The sequence below is a fragment of the Alligator mississippiensis genome, chromosome 5 (assembly GCF_030867095.1).
Source record: "Alligator mississippiensis isolate rAllMis1 chromosome 5, rAllMis1, whole genome shotgun sequence".
In the NCBI taxonomy this organism is placed as follows: Eukaryota; Metazoa; Chordata; order Crocodylia; family Alligatoridae; genus Alligator; species Alligator mississippiensis.
The window spans coordinates 199904571-199910570 of record NC_081828.1 but is presented as its reverse complement, the minus strand read 5'-3'; the positions used below and the strand labels follow the sequence as shown (position 1 = coordinate 199910570).

General features: G+C 50.9%; 1 protein-coding gene across 2 annotated transcripts in view; it reads left to right on the top strand.

The window, feature by feature from the left end:
* Window positions 1-569: 569 nt before the first annotated feature.
* The window catches only part of WDR37 (WD repeat domain 37), an 80599-nt gene continuing 75168 nt past the window's right edge, over window positions 570-6000 (top strand). For both annotated transcript variants that reach the window (XM_006258222.4, XM_014609097.3), the window contains exon 1: window positions 570-736. The gene's annotated coding sequence lies outside the window, so the exon portion shown is untranslated. The remainder of the gene's footprint in view (window positions 737-6000) is intronic.

The following is a 6000-nucleotide window of genomic DNA, read 5'->3' as shown; positions in this document are numbered from 1 at the left end:
ATCCCCTTAAGACTTATTTCCGTAATGATCTGCTTGGTTTTTGTCACGACATTTTCAATCTTTTGTCTCATTTAAGGACCAAAACTAATAATGAGATGTTCAATTTTCCTGCAGGAAATTCACATTCTGATTTGCATTCAGGCAGAAAATGATTCACACTGAAAAATGACTGACATGGAAACAAAAGCAATTAATTTCACGGAAAGGGCATTTCATCCCTGTTTTGCTATCATTTTCCCTTCTGGAGTATTTCTATATAATCCAGCCTGAACAAAAAATATCCAGTGTACGATAGGTTTTTTCAGCAAACACAATCATTTGGAGCTTCCAATAGGATGATTTCATATTTAAGACGTGGTAAAGCTGACTGCGAGACCTGCGCCTCGCGGTGGCCAGGACCGACCAGTTCAGGCGTGGACAGGCTCTGCGCACGCGCGGGGCTGGGGGGCGGGAGAGGAGGCGGAGCAACACTTCCGCTGGTGACCGGAAGTGGAGTCGCGGCAGCTTCGCCACGTGCTGCCCCTGTCACGTGCCCGCCCCTCCCCCCCGCGGGGGACGCTCTGCGCGGCTCTTCCTCCTCTCTGTGGTGCGGGCGGGAGGAAGGAAGGGGAGCGGCGTTTCCGCCCAGGCCGGAAGTGGAGCCGCGAGTCCCTCACGCGAGCGGGTTGTTGTCGGTGTCTCGGGGCTGCCGGCCGCCGCCTCTGCCCGCCCCGCCCCGCCCCGGCTGCTCTGACAGGTGGGTGCGGGGCCTGGCCGTGCGGGGGTGGCGGCGGGAGCAGGAGCTCCCCCCGGCACTAACATGGCAGCGTAGCGGGGCGGCCTGTCCCACCGCGTCCCGGGGCGGCGATGCCAGGGGCGCCGCCGCACGCTTGGAGGCGGCCCCGAGGGCTGAGGCGGGGAGCACATAAGCAAAACGCGGGCGGTCCGTGGCCGGACGCGCCCAGCCCCGCCCCGCCCCGCGGCCGGTGCCATTGGGGGCGTGGGGGGGGGGTTGTGGTGCCGCTCAGTCCCACGAACCCCAGAGGCACCTCTCGTCCAGCCAGGCAGGGCCCTCATGCCGGAGCAGTCGCGCCGGCCTGCCCTAGGCGCCCGGGGCGTGAACGGGCCCAGCTGTTGCATTCCCATTTCCCTCCATCTCTTTTTTTCTTAAAACTTTTGGATGCCGTAGCGGGGCTGCTTCTAGCCACGCGGTGGGGGACCCGGCACGGCCATGGGCCTGATCTGTCCGTTTGCGTCGCTCTGGGATGCTCCAGGGCAAAGGTGTCGCTGTTCAGCTGGATCTCCTGGCAGCCGACGAGAGGCGCCCTCTGAGCGGCAGCAGCGCGGGCAGCGGCGCAGGCGCTTCTGTTTCGAAGCGCCGTGGCCTGATTTAGCTTGTGCTGATTTCCTTGTGTGGCTTTGCATCGAAACGACGGAAGACCGGATCGAAGCATACCGAGTCGCTTTGATTCTGTGTTGTGTGTGGATCGGCTCTGGGGCATCTTAACGGCACTAAATGTACATTTTGCTCTTGGCATCTGCAAGGATAAATCTTCAAAACCTGGTTGGCTTGTGACCAGCTGTAGGGGTTAGGCAGGGCAAGGTGGCCATCCAATATTGCTTATCCCTTTCTAGAATTGGTAAACCACAGCCCATTTGCTCACATGATAGGTTTTTTTAATCTAGAGGTTGTCTTCTGTGGCACTTTATTTTGAATGTAATATTTGTTTAAGTAGACGGTTTCTACTGAGACACTTTTCCTTGAGCAGGGAGTGAAGTGTTTGGGTCGGAGATAGTATTGCATCTCAGGCAGAGTTACCAAAGTGTCTAATGATCGTTCTAGGATTGCTTTTGCATCTTGCATGGTACTTTTCATGGGTAGATCTGAAACTGTTTTACAAAGGAGGGAAGTAGCATTACCCGATGGGGAAAAAATGAGGCACAAAAGTGAAGTAACTTGCCTGAGGTCACTGAGTGGTAGAGCTGAGACTAATACTTTGCTCTTATGAGGTCTGTTCCAGTGATCCTGTAACGAGCCATAATATCAAGAGGCATTTCCTGTCATAATGGCAGAAGATTATTTCATTGTTCATGGTTTTACTAGTAACTATTGATCACTATCTGTTCTTTAATCAGTGATAGGTATTACATACTGTGATGATGTCACTGCAGTTTAAAAAGTAGATTGTTGTTCTGATGCTGTCTGGGTAATACTGGCTAGTTTTAGAACGGTCACTTACTGCTTCAGGGAGGAAAGGACCTAGCAGTACTATTATACCATCTTTCAAAGCTACCTAGTTTGTATGTTACGATGTTTAGAGAGAGATGTTTTGAGAAAGTGTTGTATTTATTTTAGATTGTTCTTGCTGGTACTCGCATGTGCTTGAAAAGTGTTACTGGCTTTTGTTAATCATGTAGCTAGTAAAACGTGGTTATCTGTTAGCTATGCAATTGATTTTATATCAAATCTAATTGGTTTTTAATTGCTGTTCCTTTAAAAAAATTAAGTTTTAAGAATATAATGTAAGTCAGTGACAAGCATCTTCAGCAGATGTTGTTCGTTGTGCTCCTAGCACTGGGGGTTCCTGGCCCTTGAATAGATCTCTTAAGCGCTGCTCTGGACAAATAATAATTAGTCAGAGACTTAGCCTTAGACCTTATCTATGCCAGGCTGCTTCTGCCAGTAGAAGTCTGGGAAGGAGACAGCAGCTTTCAGAGCATGTGCTCGTATGTGTCGGTTGTGGCAGCTCTGCTCCTGGAACACTGTGCTGGCAGAACACAAAGTGCACCCTGGGAAGGCAGTGCTGTTTGAGGCACCGTGGGAGCTGGCAGAAGGTTCGGGCATCTCTTAGTCCATTTCCTGTGTGCTGTTGGATAGTGGCAAAAGCTGCTTGTTGTTGGGAGAGCTGGTGCTGTTTTGCCAGCAGACAACGGGTTTTGCTGCAATGAGAAAATGTGGCTATACTCAAAGTTTTGGATTTTGGATTCCGCTGGTAAGGCTAGTTAGAATAGACCTGTGGTTCTCAGCCTTTTTTGTAACAGGACCCATTTGTAAATATGGATGGCAGTCCCGACCCAGTGCCCCTCACTCCCAGCCCCCAGTGTATGGGGCAGGGGGGCCCCACTCAGCCCCTTGCAGGCTGGAACTCTGCCAGCCTGCAAGGGGAAAGTCATGGTTTTCCACATTTTTCTCCTTTAAAGAATAATTCATTTTTAAAGCTTGTTGATCCATTTTTAAAGTTTGTTCGTGACCCTTTCATGTATTCCTGCAACACACTTTTGGGTTGAGAAACACTGGTATAGATCATATTTTATACTTCACCAGGACTTCTCATTATTCCTAAATATTGAAATGGTAATAACCATAGAATATACTCTTTCCCGTCTATGGCCTACAAGGAGGCTGCTCCCCATACTGCCATGTTTGTGTGGTGGCATTTATAATAAACTAAAATTCTTAGGAATAGGCTGAAGGCTGTTTAAATATGCCTTGCTATCACTTAATTCGCCAGGACCAGATGTTCTTTCAGAAATTTGGGATAAAGTTAGTAGGTTGGTCACAAACACACGTCATTAAAACCAGCTGTCCAACGGTGTACTACCTCATATTGTATCTAGGCAGATGAATTTTATTTTTGTACTGGCTAAATTAGTTGAACAGTGAAGATGAACATCTGTTGCAAACAGTAAAGATTTTGAGAAGGATAATCTTGCACCTCCAATATATCAAGAGTTTTACGCTTGGTAGGAAGCTTCTGGTGCTGGCTATTCTTAGGGACGAGGTATCTGACTACATGCATGCATATTTGTAATGTCATCCTGTTTTTTTTTAACACTATGGTATCATTTATTTCAGATTAAAAATAGTTGCTCGAGAGAATGCTTTCAAATATTAACATGGAAGGTGCTGAGAAGGAATCATAGAAAATTAGGGTTGGAAGTAGGGGTGAACTGATAAAGTTTTCCTTGAGCTGTTACTGATGGCCAATTATTGACCAGCCATGTTGGTTGATACTGATTGAATTGCTGATGTGAAGCCTGGTAGCATGGAGAGCAGTGTTGGCTGGTAAGTCTGTTGGGGAGGAAGGGGCGTGGCAGGGGCTGAAGCAGGTGCTGCGCAGCTGGGGTGGGGCGGCTTGTGGGACCGAGCCACGGCTTGTCCAGGGGGCATGGAGGCTCCTGCTGCTGTGTGCGCCCCTGGGGGAGGTATGGGGAGCATGTGCCCCCCATACCTGTGTGCAGGCCAAGGATAGGCTGCCACCAGTCACTTGGGGCTGCTCCAGTCTCTTCCTGGCAGCTGTGCTCAGGCTGGGCTGGGTGGGGTAGGGCAGGCAGCAGCAATGCTGGAAGGGGGCTATGGTGAATATTGGGGTGGCTATAGCCCCCACCCTGGAGCCCCCTTTTCCAGTGCCACTGCTGCCCGTCCCACCCAGCCTGATTGCAGCCATTGGGAAGAGGCTGGAGTGGCCCTGGCCCCAAGCGCCCTGTAATAGCCTGCCTTCACCCCGTGCCCCAGCCCCACTCCTTCCCTCCCTCACCATGGGGGCCTCAATCTGCCCTGCCCTGCCCCCCCCCATGCTCATTCCTTCCCCCATGCCTCTTCTCTCCAACAGACTTACCAGCCGGATGCTGGACTTCAAGCTGCTAGGTTGCACTCCTGGCTGTGTGCGTGCTGCCGCTGTGTATATACATGCAGCATTTATCAACAACATTGTTGGCCACTCGACTTAAAAAAGCTGATTAGTGATAATGTCACTTTTCCTCTTATCGGTGCCAATACGATATGGACCTATGTATTGGTGCACCTCTAGTTTGAAGGAACCTCAAGACGTCATCTAGTCCAACTCCCTGCTCATTGAAGGACCATCCCCAACTAGATCATCCCAGCCAAGGCTTTTGTTTACTCGGGTCTTAAAAATCTCTGAGGATGGAGTTTTCACAGCCTCTCTGGGTAACCTGTTCCAGTGTTTTACTACAACTTTTGTGAGAGTTTTTCTTAATCTAACCTAAACTTCTCTTGCTGCAACTTGAGACCATTGCTCCTTGTTTTGTCATCTGCCACCACTGAGAAAAGTCCAGCTCCATCCTCTTTGGAACCCCTCTTCAGGTAGTTGAAGGTTGCTATTAAATCCCCCTTCAGTCTTCTCTTCTCCTAACTAAATAAGCCCTGTTTCCTCAGCCTCTGTTCAGAAGTCATGTGCCCCAGCCTTCTAACCCTTTTTGGTAGGGGTGAACCAATAGAGATTTTTGTGGCCGATACCAATAGCTGATTTTTTTAAGAAGGCATATCAGCTAGCTGAAACTGATCCAACTTTTGGTACCAGTGTGGCAGCTTGGAGAGCTGCCTACAGCTGGTAAGTCTGGTGAGGGTGGAGGGGGAAGGGAAGGAGTGTGGGGGGGGGTGCAGATGGTGTGTGTCCCTGGATTTGCATGGGGTGGCCTGGGGCTGCGCCAGACTCTTCATGGTGGGGCGGGGCTGTGCTGGGCCACGCGGCTGAAGCGCTGGGAGGAGGGCTATGGCGAATTTGTGACTGCAGCAGGGCCCCCCATAACCCCTTCTGAGCGCCGCGCTGCCAGGAAGAGCTTAGTGCAGCCCTGGCCCCAGCCCACCCCACACAGATCCGGGGGCACATTCCCCCTCACACATGCCCACCCTACCCCGGCTGGGCAGTGCTTGTCCCAGTCCTTGCACCAGCTCCAGCCCCGTTCTTCCCTTTCCCCAGGTACTTTGATCTGCCCCTCCATGCCCCCCCCCCCGTGCCCCCGACTTACCAGCTGGAGGTAGCTCTCTGTGCTGCCGGGCTATGCTCCTCCTGCCTGTGCTGCACTGCGGCTGCATGCACGCACAGGCCATTTATCAGTTTGATATGGCCAATTTGTGATATATTAAATTTTCTTTATATTGGTGCCGATCTGATATTGGACGGATGTATTGGTGCACCTCTAATTTTTGGTGCCCTCAGCTGGATTCTTCAATTTTTCCGCATCCTTTCTGTAGTGGACACAGGACTCGAGATGCGA